The sequence below is a fragment of the Callionymus lyra genome, chromosome 7 (genome assembly GCF_982586985.1).
Source record: "Callionymus lyra chromosome 7, fCalLyr1.hap1.1, whole genome shotgun sequence".
NCBI lineage: Eukaryota > Metazoa > Chordata > Actinopteri > Syngnathiformes > Callionymidae > Callionymus > Callionymus lyra.
In genome coordinates, this window is record NC_141824.1 from 5,472,729 (window position 1) to 5,487,432 (window position 14,704).

At 47.6% G+C, this 14,704-nt stretch overlaps 2 non-coding genes and 1 pseudogene across 2 annotated transcripts; 1 reads left to right on the top strand and 2 right to left on the bottom strand.

Annotated features, from left to right (window-relative positions):
• LOC148074730 (serine/threonine-protein kinase B-raf-like) overlaps positions 1-14,704 on the bottom strand; it is a 142,602-nt pseudogene that overhangs the window by 95,071 nt on the left and 32,827 nt on the right.
• LOC148074747 (small nucleolar RNA U3) lies at positions 7,989-8,201 on the top strand. Its single transcript, XR_015711942.1, has one exon. It is a non-coding gene; the product is annotated as a small nucleolar RNA U3 (small nucleolar RNA).
• LOC148074748 (small nucleolar RNA U3) lies at positions 9,072-9,284 on the bottom strand. The gene has a single exon (XR_015711943.1). It is a non-coding gene; the product is annotated as a small nucleolar RNA U3 (small nucleolar RNA).

Genomic DNA, 14,704 nt, shown 5'->3' on the forward strand with positions numbered 1-14,704 from the left:
TTGTAAAAGCTCTTCTTGTGAGTCAATGAATCTCCTGATGGCAGCATCGTTTAAAAACAAGTGATCAGCTCATGAAGCAAAACTCTGGAGTCACTTTCTGTTCAGCGTCAAACAAGTTCCTCCGTCAATCAACAGAAGTGACTCAACAGCGCCACCAGGTGAGCACCTGACATTGAGCTCGGATCTACTTTTCTGTGTACGACTTCTTCACGGTTCTGAGATGAAAAGTGAATCAGTGAAACACTTTGACTCCTCTGAGAGTGAAAAGGTCATGAAGGTTGTAGTGAAGAGTATTTGGAGAAATAAAAGGTGACGCAGGTGTGAACACATGAAAGTGGAGGAAGGAGACTCACTCGCAGTTGAGCTGTGGATCCACACAACAAGCACAAACAACACCTTCTTCATCTTCAGCTCTTTTCTGGAGACTAGGATCCAACAAGTCTTCAGGTCGACGAACGAAGTACAAGTGAAAGTAAACAACAGACGCAGGAAGAAATATCTGAGCCAATGAGGATTCAGTGTGACGTCACGTCCAGATGGAAAGTCAAAGTAAACCAAACATGTTATTACGACTATTTTCTGTGACAAAAACTCCACTTTAAACTTTATTATTATTTCTTAGAGTCGTTCTTCTGAACCTTAAAGTCACGCAGAATGTGAACTATGGAATACCAGGAGTGTCAAATTAAAGAGAAGAGAAATAAAAGTGGATTGAATTGCTTTTTATTTTGACATACGATGATTTATATGTATAAATTTTCTTTCCTTCCTTTCTATTCTCTTTTATTCAGAAAAAAAAGTTTTTCTAAAATATTACTATGAAAGTAAAAAAAAAACTAGTTTTTTGTGGAGACGAGAAAAGCTTCTAGTTCCCTCTAGTGGTTCAAACATGACATTGAGCTCAAACAGTAAATACATTTGAATGATTTTCAGTCATTTTCATCAATTCAAGAACCATTTTTATCATTATTTTACGGACAGACTTTCTGTAGTTAAAAAAACACTTGAACTATCTTCAGTTCCCTCCTGGTCAGTGAGCTCTTGGTGCTCTACGATCTCTCCAACATTGTATGGTCTCACAGGAAGTAAAACCCCTGAGTTATCTATTATAACCTCAGGTTCTGCGAGTTGGTGCGAAGCCCTCCAACGGCTTCGCTATGGGTTTACCCCGAGGCACCGCCTCGTCTCTGAGAAAGCTTAATGAACTCGCCACCCAGCAGGGGGCAGTACCTTCCTATAAAGGCGGGCAGCACCCGCCGCACTTTCTCCAACTGAAAACTCAGCGAGAAGGGCGGCCGCTGGGCGACGAGGTTGGAGGGCTTCGCACCAACTCGCAGAACCTGAGGTTATAATAGATAACTCAGGGGTTCTGCTTCATTGGTGCTCCGCCCTCCAACGGCTTCGCTATGGGTTTACCCAAAAGGCGAAGCCTGACGGGATAAATGTACCCCCAGCTGGACGCCGCTCCTGGAGCAGCATCACTAGGGCCCCGCCGGCCCAGGGTCCAATCCCACTTGAGCCGTGGGCCCTGAGGGGGGCACAACAGCGCTCAAGACAGTATGAGCTACTGATCCCGCCGTTACGTCGAGGAGATAGGCCTTAGCGAAGGTAGACGTGGACGCCCAAGAGGCAGCAGAGCAGATATCCTCTGCTGCCACACCCCGCAAAAGAGCCACTGAGGCTGCCACGCCACGGGTGGAATGTGCCCTCAGACCGCTAGGAGCGGATCCACCCGCTGCTCGGTAGGCACGGATAATGGCCGATCTCACCCAATGAGAGAACCTCTGGGGGGAGAGAGCCTCTCCCCGCCGGCATCTACCGTGGCAGACAAAAAGGGCATCAGAGCGCCTAAACTCGGCCACCCGCCGCAAGTAACAGGCCAACGCCCTCACTGGACACAACAGGTGGAGACGCTCCTGACCCGGGTCCGAGTGAGGCGGCGGGTGAAAGGCCCGCAGCGTGAAGGTCGTCGCCCGGAACAAGGAACTCAGAATCTTCGGGCGGAACGCTGGGTTAGGACGCAAAGACACCGAAGACTCCTCAACGCCAAAGGAAAGACACTCAGGGCTAATGGAGAGGGCACAAAGCTCACTTGCTCTCTTCGTGGTTGTTAGTGCCAGAAGGAGCGATACCTTGAAAGACAAGATATCCAATGGGACTTGGTCAAGAGGCTCGAAGGTCGGCCCTGTGAGAGAGTCCAGTACCAACTGGAGATCCCACTGAGGGCTGGAAGGCCTTGCAGGAGGTCGAAGCCTGCAGGCACCCCGCAGGAAACGCGCCACCAAAGGGTGGGCGCGAACCGAAGCACCCTCAAAACCGACATGCCTCGTCGCTATGGCTGATGCGAACACTCTCAGTGTCGCCACAGTCCGCCCGTTATCCAGCAAATGTTGCAGGAAAGACAGGATAGCGGAGACCAAACAAGAGCTGGGGTCCAAGGACCTGTCTGAACACCAGCGGGAGAATATCCCCCACTTTGAGGCATAAAGCCTACGTGTTGATGGGGCCCGGGCGTTCTCCAGCGTGTGGAGAACGTCCGGGTCCAGGGTCCCGATCAGCTCGTCCCGTGCAGGAGCCACACCTTGAGAGGCCGGCCCAGCACCGGGGGCGCTGTCAGTGTCCCCCCCCGCCTGACACAGGGCAGCGGGGCCCCAAGGGATGGCCCACGGGGCCCCGACCGCCATGCGCACCAGCTCTGGGAACCAGAGCGCCCCCGGGGAGTCTGGTGCCACTAGAATTAACCTCAGCCCCCCCCGCCTCGTCCTCCGAATCAGGGGGAGAAGGAGCCGCGGAGGAGGGAAGGCGAACAGCAGACCGACCGGCCACCTCGAATGGGCTAAAGCGTCCACGCCTAGTGGGGGGCGGTCCGAAGCCCTGAGGGAGAACCAAAGAGGGCATTTGAAGTTCTCCTTGCTGGCGAAGAGGTCTGCAACCGGGTGACCGAATCGAGACCAGATCTCGCTTGCCACTGCCTCGGACAGACCCCATTCGTCCTGGACGGCCCCCCTCGACAGTCTGTCCGCTACTGCATTCAGCTCGCCCGGGACGTGCTGGGCTCTGAGCGAAAGCAGGTGACAGTCCGCCCACAGCCAAATCTTCCTTGCCACACACAGAAGGGCTGGGGATCTGACTCCACCTTGGCGATTTACGTACGCCACGGCGGTGGAGCTGTCTGAAAATACTAGGACGTTGGACTGTGACAGTTGGGGAGAGAGGTGAAGCAGGACATTGTGAATTGCCTTCAGCTCTAGCCAGTTTATGTGTCTGAGCACCGGACTGCTCCAGACCCCACTGGCATAGGCCTGACCCGAGGTGCCTCCCCAACCTGTCAGGGAAGCGTCTGTGAACACTTGAGTGTAACGAAGGACGCAACCCAATGGAACTCTCCGCCTGAGGTTGGCGTGAGAGTTCCAGAACTGGATGTCCTGCAAAACCCGAGCGGGAAGGCGCACTTTCCGACCTCTTTCCCGCTTGAGGTCTAGCTTGAGACGACCAAACCATCTCTGAAGCTCCCTCATGTGCAGCAAGCCCAGCCGAACAACCGTGTGGGCTGCCGCCATGAGCCCCAGGAGGGACATAACAGTGCCTGCTGTTGTCACGTGACACCGAGCTTCCAGCAACTGTGTTGTCAGTCGGAGAATGGGCTGGATACGCACGTCCGGGAGGCGCGTGAACCCTCTTCGAGTTCAACAGTACCCCCAGGTAAACTAACTGTTGAGCTGGAGTCAGAGCGCTCTTGCTGAGGTTCACTGTGAACCCCAGGGTGGCAATATGGCTCAACACCTTCTGTGTGTGAGCGTAACTTTCTGCCTCTGACCTGGCAAGGATCAACCAGTCGTCCAGATAGGTCAAGATCCTTACCCCACTCACTCTCAAAGGCTCCACTGCCGCTTCCACACACTTGGTGAAGGTCCTGGGTGCCAGAGAGTAGCCGAACGGAAGTCGAGTGTACTGAAACACCCGACCCTCGAGGGCGAAACGCAAGTACTTTCGATGTCTCTTGACTATCGGTATGTGAAAGTACGCGTCGGTCAGGTCGATAGATGTCATCCAATCTCCTGGACATACACCTGAAAGCAGTTTCTTGACCGTCAACATGCGAAACGGGCGGGTAGCTATGAACTTGTTCAAATAGCTGAGGTCCAGAATGGGCCTCCAACCCCCGGTCTTCTTCGCCACGAGGAAGTACCGGGAGTAAAACCCTGACATCATCTCGGCTGCAGGGACCAGTTCTACGACCTCCTTCTGCAGCAGAGTAGACACCTCGTTTCTCAGACAGGATAGTTTCTCCTGCTCCACCATACGCGTCCAGAGAATCCCTGAAAAACGCGGGGGTTGACGGGCAAACTGTAGCGCATAGCCCCGCCTGATTACTCCCCCCAGCCAAGTGGGTCCTAGAAGTAAAACCAGGCGACTCCAAGCCGAATAATGTTCTGTCAGAACCGCAGCCCTGGCGAACCTTGGGTAGTCCTCCGGCCCGCCCCCCATGGACGGGCCGTAGACGAAAGGGCATCACACAAGCCGCGTCTCTATCTCTTGAATCCACAGAGCATGTACTCGAGTTGGATTCACTAGAACCCCCACTCTCATACATAAAAGCCGGCTCTGTGGGAGAAGCGCGCAAGTGCGCGTGAGACACCTCAGATGCGCGTCGTGCGTGTTTCCTTCCCCCCCCGGAAGTCTTCCCAACTCCCTGAGCACTTCTTAGTGTCACCGGAGCTGACAAAACCCGCGATGTGGAGGAAAGCGCTGGAGAATTAACCCGGAGCTGAAGTGAGTTAGGTCGCGCGCGCGTCGGCACCGCATCACTCACCCGGTCCCGTACATTCTCCAGCCCCGCTGGCGGTCCCGATCTGTTCGTCACTCGTGAGATCCGACCGCCACGCACCTCTCCAGTTGATCGACCAGACGGGACGGAAGTTCCTCGCCCTCGCCTGGTCTCAGAACGGCGAAAAAACTCGCGCGTAAAAACACCAGGTTGCGTCAGTTCCATGGCGCTTCTCCGCCGCCAAACGTGACGTCCTCCACGGTGCCAGTGTTTGTAGACAGCGCTGTGGGGAAAGGAACAACCTCCGGTTAACATAGACATGTCCGGACAAGTTCCACTCACCTCATCAGCTGTCACGCTCTGTCGGGCACGAGCGCTGGTCGACGCGGAAGTAAACACAGCTGATTCAGCCGGTCTCGCGGACCTCTGCTCGTCTGTAAACAAAACACATGTGGTTGGAGTCTGCCCCTCATTCGTGTGGACAGACTCCGTTATTGCAGTCTCGGTATGACCCGGACGAAGGGGTTTAAAACCTCCTTCGGACTGTGTTATGAGAGGAAAATCACGCCGTCTATGACCGGCGGAGCATGTTAGCTTAGCATTAGCGGCGAAAGTTTCTAATGACGCCTGTGAATACGTCACACTCACAGGCGGAAACACATGCACGCTACCAACATCTCTCTCAGAACGAACCACAGAAAACGTCATACGTTCTCTTGTTTTATTCCCGACACATTCCCTTGAATGAATAGGGTGGAGGAGCCCTCGGCCGTCGACTCTGCTGCGGCTGCTGGCTCCCCGGCTCGCGCTGCGGATCTTGGCGACGCTCACTCGTCGCACGCCGCCGCTGTTGCCGATGTTGTTGGTGCTGCTGGGGTGGCTGGTCTCTGGTGACGCTTCCCCCCAGCACCAGATGATGATGCCGACGAACGGGATCTCCGTCTCCGCGTATCCCCGTCGTGCATCGTCATCACGCCAAACGTGACGTCATCCATGACGTTTCTCCGCCAAACGTGACGTCATCCATGGCGCCGGGATTTTCTTGACAACGCTCATCGGCGGTCAAACCCCGTCAGCGCATGTCAACACGGAAGTAAACACAGCTGATCAAGCCGGTCTCGTGGACATTTGCTTATCAGGCCGACGAACGGGATCTTCTCCGCGTATCCTCGTCGCGCCTCGTCATCACGCCCATGCAGGTGATGGCGGAGCTGCGCCGCCTCCTGCCGGGCCATTCCTCTCAATGGTGCGTCCGTTCCATGGCGTTTCTCCGCCAAACGTGACGTCATCCATGACGTTTCTCCGCCAACGTGACGTCATCCATGACGTTTCTCCGCCAAACGTGACGTCATCCATGGCGCCGGGATTTTTTTGACAACGCTCATCGGCGGTCAAACCCCGTCAGCGCATGTCAACACGGAAGTGAAGTAAACACAGCTGATCAAGCCGGTCTCGTGGACATTTGCTTATCTGGAAACAAAGCACATGGTTGAGTCTGCCCTTCATTCGTGTGGACAGACTCCGTTATTACAGTCTCGGTATGACCCGGACGAAGGGGTTTAAAACCTCCTCCGAACTGTGTTCTGAGAGGAAACTCTCGCCGTCTATGAACGGCGGAGCATGTTAGCTTAGCATTAGCGGCGAAAGTCTCTAATGACGCCTGTGAATACGTCACACTCACAGGCGGAGCCACATGCACACTAATACCTCTCAAGTGAACCCGTCGAGTGCTGCAGGAGGGCCATGAGACCTGCAAGAGATACTCACCTGATCGCTCTCGCATACCCCATGGTCGACTCCATGCAGCGAGCCAGTCGTCCTCCTCGTCGACATCTGTTCATGATCGATGGACGACTCAGCTCGACTCATCAGGGCCCAACACGTTGGAACGTGAGCTTGTCGAGTGCAGCGCACAGGACTGCCGTGTTGTTTTCTTAAACAACACGGCAGTCCTGTGTTGATCATAATCATGATCTGAGGCGGCGTGGGTCGACAAGCCTCGAACGCTTCCCAACACTGTCAAAAGCCGTGGGAAGCGCTCGGAAGGCCACATAATCATCCCGTGTGATTTGGGCCTCTAGGCAAAACGAAGCAGACATGTGTGTCTCCTCTTCAGGGAGTCTTCGTGCACACATGGTTCACTTCAATATTCATTCGCCATCATTACATTCCACTGTCAGGAGCTTTCTCGCTGAGTTGAAAAAGGAGAAAGTGCGGCGGGTGCTGCCCGCCTTTATAGGAAGGTACTGCCCCCTGCTGGGTGGCGAGTTCATTAAGCTTTCTCAGAGACGAGGCGGTGCCTCGGGGTAAACCCATAGCGAAGCCGTTGGAGGGCGGAGCACCAATGAAGCAGAACACAGTCTTCTCTTTCAGTCAGACAAGCCTACTCTTGGGATGAAGGTTTTTGATCATCCATTGTGCCGACCAAGGCTTTTCTATGGTTTTCCACCAGTGTTTCCTCTTTCCTCTTGAGAACAGTGAGGCTCGAGGGTTTGAGGTTGATTTTAGTGGCACCAGAAGCTCCAACAAATCACTGGTTCCTCAACTGGTTGGCTCTACAACAAACTGAAGAAATGCTGACTCTGCTCTCTGTTCTAATGTTGACCACAAACTGTTCTTTGTACTGTAGTTCACAGAAATAAATAATATTTTACTCAACATTATTCATTAAATGACATTTGTTTCTTATAATATTAACTTTACTCCATGTTTTGTAATAATGTAGGAACTTACTTTGAAAGCTTTATGGTTCATGTGTTTGATATAAACATACATTTCATGTTGTGTGTTTAATAGTGATGTGTTGATGAAGCCAAATGAAACAGTGTCATGTTGTTTAGAGGTCAGTAGGTGGCGCCATCAGTTTAAAAATGATGTGATGTTTCATTAGAAAAATTGTTCAAAACAATGGAGAATAGTGCAGAGACCGCCAACTAGTGGAAAAATAATGACACTGCTTCATGAAGAATACTTACAAAGTATATTATTAATTGACATTTGTTTATTCTAATATTGACTTTACTACGTGTGTTTTTTAAATAATGTAGAAACCTAGTTTGAAAGTATTGTGGTGCATGTGTTTGATTTGTAAATACATTTCATGTTGTGTATTTAATGTGAATCACACAGTATCATGTTTGTTCAACTAAAATAAAAAATCAACCATCACTATAATAGTTTGGTGTGAGGATGGAGTGTGATGTTGGTGCAGAGTTAAGTTAAGACTATACTTTCAGGGATCATTTCTATAGTTCTTAACTTAAGAAATGTGTTTGTAAAGTGTTTGGTGTCACTAACCATGATGAAGAGTTGTGATATTCCTTCCTGAGTGTGAAGCAGACAGAGAATAATGATTGACTTCATATGTTCTCTGTCATTGATGATCCTTCTTTACTTCCTTGTGCAGTATTGAGAGGAATATGATCAGAGTGGTTGTTATGTACAATACAATATATGAAAACATTTGTATCTGTTAATCTACATCTCTACTGTCTCCTTGAGCAGATACATACAACTCTCCACTGGAGGTAGATGCTCTTGCTCATTCATTGTGGTCACTTTAATCTTTTCCACTACAGTGTTTCCTCCTCCTGCTCTTGAGGAGAGTGAGAGGTTTAAGGTTCATTTAGTGGCTCCAGCAAAAACAAGCCCTCATCTCTGTGACAGACTGCTTTGACCAGAAGAGTGGTGAAGGTCTGATGAAGCTTCATGAAGCAGTGTCATTATTTTCCACTAGATGGTGCTCTCTGCAATATTTTCCTTTGTTTTGAACAACTGTTTTAATTAAACATCACTTTTTTTTCTTCTTTCGTTTAGACAGTATTTATATTCTTACACAATTGACACCAGAGAGTTTAGTCTGAAGAATTTACTAGTTTACTGTAAATCTATTGAATTCCTAAAAAATCAGGCATCCTGGAGAAAAAAGTTCTGTTCATAAACAATGCATTTATTTATCTGATTAATTTCACAACAAAGTTATCAGCAAAAATATATCTCAACAACCATATCAGTAATAGTTGTACGTGTGTTTAAATATTCAGGTTTTTATCAAAATACAAACACATATCTCTACTAGTCTCACAAATCAATGAATCTGACAAATAAAAGTTTCTGCTTCTGTATCCTTTAAGCAGAAATGATGCCAAACTTGATGGTTTGTTAGAGCAAATGAATCCTAAAGCTTTAGTTAAGGATGAACTACTCTAATGGAAGTCTTCAGTGGTTCATGAGGCTTAATCTCACCATTACTGCTAAACTCATAGAAACGTTTGAAATTTAACCATCTTGTTATGAACCAACAACCACTCTGATCATATTCCTCTCAATACTGCACAAGGAAGTAAAGAAGGATCATCAATGACAGAGAACATATGAAGTCAATCATTATTCTCTGTCTGCTTCACACTCAGGAAGGAATATCACAACTCTTCATCATGGTTAGTGACACCAAACACTTTACAAACACATTTCTTAAGTTAAGAACTATAGAAATGATCCCTGAAAGTATAGTCTTAACTTAACTCTGCACCAACATCACACTCCATCCTCACACCAAACCATTACAGTGACGGATGCATAGTTTTTGAATTTTAAAATGTTACCGTCATTCATTTGATTTCAAAGATATGAGACTAGAAAACATACTTTGTAGTTTCACAGTTTATACACAACATGTATTTATAATCAAAAGGTTATCTCTGTAACCAAGGTTCTACGATGATGTGTGACACTCTCTATATGATGATATATATGATTCTATGGATAACCTCTCTTGACCCTGACTCTGAAAAAGAACGATGCATTCACCAATGCTTTCCATGTGACCTGCACTGAAACACACCAGTAATATATTCATGCAGCCTGGTGCTTGAATCATGTCAAGTTATAATTGTTGTTGACTTTAACATCCATGTGGATATGGTTCATGACAGCTTGACAACTACGTTCAATTCCATAATAGAATCAATTGTCTTGATGGTTGACTGTTTCAACCACACCTTAGATCTTGTTCTAGCAAACAGACCCTGAAGTTAAAAATCGCAAATGTTTCTCCTCAGAACTCAGTTAATCTGACCATTAAGTATTAAATTGTTAAAAACAAAGGAAGGAACGAAGTGCAGAGACTGCCATCTAATGGACTCTGAAAATAATGACACTGCTTCATGAAGCTTCATCAGAACATCTCTGCTCTTCTGGTCACATCAGCCTGTCACAGAGATCAGGGATTAGTTTTGCTGGAGTTCCCTGTCAGAGACTCACACAATCCTCAGGTCTGGGTTTATTTCTTTTAAGTCTTTGTCAGTTTACTTCTCCTCTGGATCCACAACTTGAATACTGGGTATGATCTTTGACCTCTTGTGTCCCGGCAGCTCCAGGTTCTGCTCCGTGATGCTGCTTTCATCCTCAGAATCCCACGACTCTGAAGAGTCTACATCATATGTGTCAAACTCAAGGCCCGCGGGCCAAATGTGGCCCGCCTGCCTTACCTTGACCAATGAGCAAAAAAAACAACTTGAAAAAACACACACACACACACACACACACACACACACACACACACACACACACAGGTGAAGGCGAATACATGTTTGTGCTTCAAGGAGAAAGGCCTGTATGTCTTTTGTGTTATGAGGCAGTGTCGGTTGTCAAAGAGTACAATCTACGCCGGCATTTTGACACCAAACACAGAGCCAAGTATGCCACATTTACTTATTTTAAGAACATGACCAATGGATGGTGGAGAGGATCCACTTGGTGTGTTCAGGATCTACTCATCCACAAGAATTGACAGCCAATATATAAGCTGGGGAACCTAAAAACGTGACCAATAACTGGTTGTGAACTGAGACTGTCTTTCTTGTTGGGACATATAAAGACTCAACAATCTGATTTTCCTGCAATTGATTTATTTTTTGCTTGTGATGACAATTGTGACGACACATGTGCATCAACAAGGAAAAAGTTGCTTGTCAGACTTATTTTAGTTGCAACTTATTAGTCTTGAGCTGTAAGTTTTGACTTGTTTTTATGTGTAGAAATGTATTTAGTACCACATGCAAGGCTGAGTGCAGCCATTTTTATTTTATTGTAAAATGCTACATCACACATGTTAGCAGCTCACAATTGTTGGTTTTACAGTAGCTATGACCTCAAGTAATACATTCAAAGTCATTTAACATTAAGGAGTAGTTACATTTATTTTACATTAGCTTACATTTAGCTACTGTTGTGAATTTGGAAATCAGGCAGTCGGAGAATTTTAAAAGTTTAAAAACAAAATGCTTTATTTCAAGCTTAAGAGCAGATATATGCCGGCAGTCCAACGTGCACGGACCTAAGCGGAACAACCTCTCAGGTGAGCTGATGTTCAGAAAAGGATACCTAAGCAGAGTGCGCAGACTCGTTTGTACGAGAATCTTGAGATTAACATTGGTCAAAATCAAAGATGCAGGCGGTCGTTGTTTAGCGATACGCGGCCTGGTTGGAGCACTTGGATCCTTCCTTCGCCGTTGCTCCCCGTTACGGGTGGGTCCATCGGTGTCTCTCGGTGTCAAGCCCCAAGTCTAATTGTCATGTTCCTGTTCTGACGGTTACCAGGGTACCGTTATCAACTGACATGCCGATGGTTATGAAACAGGGAGGTTCCTCTCGCTGACCTCGGATCCTTCGGTGCAGTGTCGGGGCTGAGTGCCAATGTTCGTGTGTTTGATCACCTCAGTAGTTTTCCAGAAAACATAATGTTGCATAGTATTGCAGTTATATAAGCATAGCACGTATAACACATTTGTATGAATAAATTAAAAGAATATCCCCTTTAATGATTAAGACCCGCACATGTATTTTACTCATTAAATCCCCCTTTTGCTACCCGCGCTTAAGAACGTGAGTCAAAATACATATCTGTGAATAAATGTTACCAGCGCTAAGTATGTGAGTCAAAAAATACATATCTGTGAAAAAACGCTACCAGCGCTAAGTATGTGAGTCAAAAAATATATGAAATTAATGCCATCCATTGTCATAAGTGCTGTCATGCATGGGTTCAGGTTCTATGTCTGATCCATCATACGGTAGGCGTTCAGGGGGTGGGTAGACAACCACTCCATCGATGGTAAGGAACGCCCCGTCAATGGTGGACACATCACTGCTCTCAGCGTCACTGTTGTCAGCATCCCCATCAGAGTTCTGAGGGAGTAAAGGAAATAGGCCACCAGGTGGGTCGGTGGGCTTCTCCTTGGACACGGCAGTGACGATCAGGCGGCTGGACAGCTCAATTTTGAACTAGCACAAACCTTAGCTATCTTAGCTTTAAGTGTCTGATTAGCTCTTTCAACGAGGCCTTGAGATTGAGGATGATAGACTGACCCATAACTGTGAGTAATCCCTAGGCTTTGTTCGATCTCATGCAACATGGAGTTATTGAAATGTGTTCCATTATCGGACCGAATGCGTCTAGGAACCCCATATCTGGGGATGAGTTCTGTTTGTAGCCATTTAACAACTGTTTTGGCATCTTCATGTCTGGTGGGAATAGCTTCCACCCATCGAGAAAATCTGTCTACCATTTCCAACATGTATCTCTTACCCTGCACCCTTTGTTCTATTCCCATATCAGTATAGTCTATACTAATATCTTGGAAACAAGCTGTAGGTACTGGATAAGAGCCCATTGGTGTTTTAAATGGTTTCTTTGGGTTGTGTTGACCACAAATAGTGCATTCTTCACAGAACAGTTTAGAGATGCTTTCTAAATGTTGGTGCCACCACAGGGCACTTATGCGCAAGAATGTCTGTCTTTGCCCTTCATGGGTCTTTCCATGCGCTTCTGGTAGGAGTAGTTGGACAAGTTTGGCAGGTGCAACGATTCTTCCATCATGTGACCTCCACAAGCCTGTGGGGTCTTTGGTTCCACCTTTTCTTGTCCATTCTGACCATTCATATGGACCTGCAGCTTCTTGGAGTTCCTTGAGTTGTTTCAGCGTTAGCCTGTTGTCGTCTGGTTCTGTTGGTTTGAGAATCATAATACCTGCTCCATAGCCTCCGGCTTTCTTGGCTTCGTCCGCATAGTCATTGCCTCTGGCTATTCTAGAGTTACTGTAACGATCATGACCTTTGCACTTCATGACAGCAACTTCTTTGGGCTGCGACACTGCTTTGACCAGTCTTTGAATGGCATCTTGGTGACGAATGGGAGTGTTGTTAGCAGTCATGAATCCTCTTCATTCCCATATTGGTGCATCTACATGAATTGCTCCATGAGCGTAGGCTGAGTCAGTGTAAACATTAGCAGTCTGTCCTTCTGCATAAGTGAGTGCTTGAATGAGCGCCTCGATTTCAGCCAACTGAGCTGATGCTGGTTGTGGAATAACTCCTTCTTTGACAGTGTGGATCGAGCCGTCCGGCATTGTTGAACTACTGCATATGAGGCTCTGTTCAGGCCATCACATCCTCTGTAGCAACATCCATCTGTGTAAAGCCATATGGTGCCTATAATGGAGTGTTTAGGAGGTCCCTCCTGATCTTGTTTTCCATTATGGCGAGTTCTTCACAGACATGTGGTTCACCTGATCCAAAGTTACCTGCCATGTTTCTGTCGGCTGTGACATAGGTGATGTGGGGTTGAGTGCATGTACGCTGGATTTTTGTTTTTCTTGCTGTGGAGAAAGTAAACTCTTTGCTTGTTAGGAAGGCTGACACTCCATGGTTAGTGTGGATCTCAAGAGGGTGGCACATAACAATATGTGCTGTTTTAGCAATGTTTTTTGCTAGTGCTGCAATGTACCTTGTACAGGCCGGCTGGCCTGCTTCGATGGCGTCCAGTTTTGATGAGTGATATAATAACACTCTTCCTTCTCCCCCTTTTTTCTGATACAATACTCCATGAAGATGAGAGTATTGTTCAGAAACATCAAGATGAAATGGTAACTTGTAGTCCGGGGGCATGAGAGCTGCTGCTTGGGCCAATACCTGTTTAATATCCGTAAAGGCCTTTTCCGCCTCAACTGTCCAGTTGAGGTCTGCAGTCAAGTTTCTTGCGCCAACCTCACTGATCAAAGCTCTCAGCGGGGCAGTTCTTGGTGAGTAGTCAGGAATATAGGACCTGCTGTATCCTGTCAGACCCAAGAACGAGAGCATACCTGAGACAGTGGTGGGCTTAGGGTGATGCAGGATAGATTGTCTGTGTGCTGAAGATACGCCAAGTCCTTCAGCGGAGATGAGTCGTCCCAGGAATGTCACTTCTCTGCGGCATAACTGGACTTTTTCTTTCTTTATCTTGTAACCCTTCTTCTGTAGCAGTTTAAGCAGATCTTCGGAGGCAGACAAGCAAAGTTCAGCCGTCCTTCTTGCTGGAAGATCCATTGTGTCTCGGGTCCTGCTGGTAGAAATGCTGAGAAGAGACATTCGGCTGCCGTGTGTATCTGGTACGACTAGCGTCTTCATTGGACCTACTTCTTCTCCTTGGGACACGGTTCGCTGAGTTATTCTGTAAATGATGAGCAATTGTTTCATCCCTTAGTTATTTTATGGTTAAATTCTCACACTTATATTTCCTGTCTCTCCTGTGGTTCCCTCCAACCTGCTCAAAAATCTTCCCATTTCATCCACTCTGGTCTTCATGTCATTCAAAGTTATGACTTCCTCAATGCAAACTGTACCAGTGGTGGTTTGCAGTATGAGGGCTTGGACAGCAGATGGCGCTGTTGGCTGGATCTGGACCTGCTCAAGAAATGGATTGTGGGCGGAGAGGTGAGTGGGTGTACCAAGTGTAGTATATGGAGGCGGAGGAGGTGGAGTAACATCGGAGGTATCAGGTTGCGTGATGTAATCATCAAGACTGGTTGTTGGCGCGGGTGCAGATGTAGAAATCTTTAGTTTAGCGAGGGTGGGGTACAACCCAGCATGGGCGTATCCGGCTTTTTTGTCTTTCTGGGA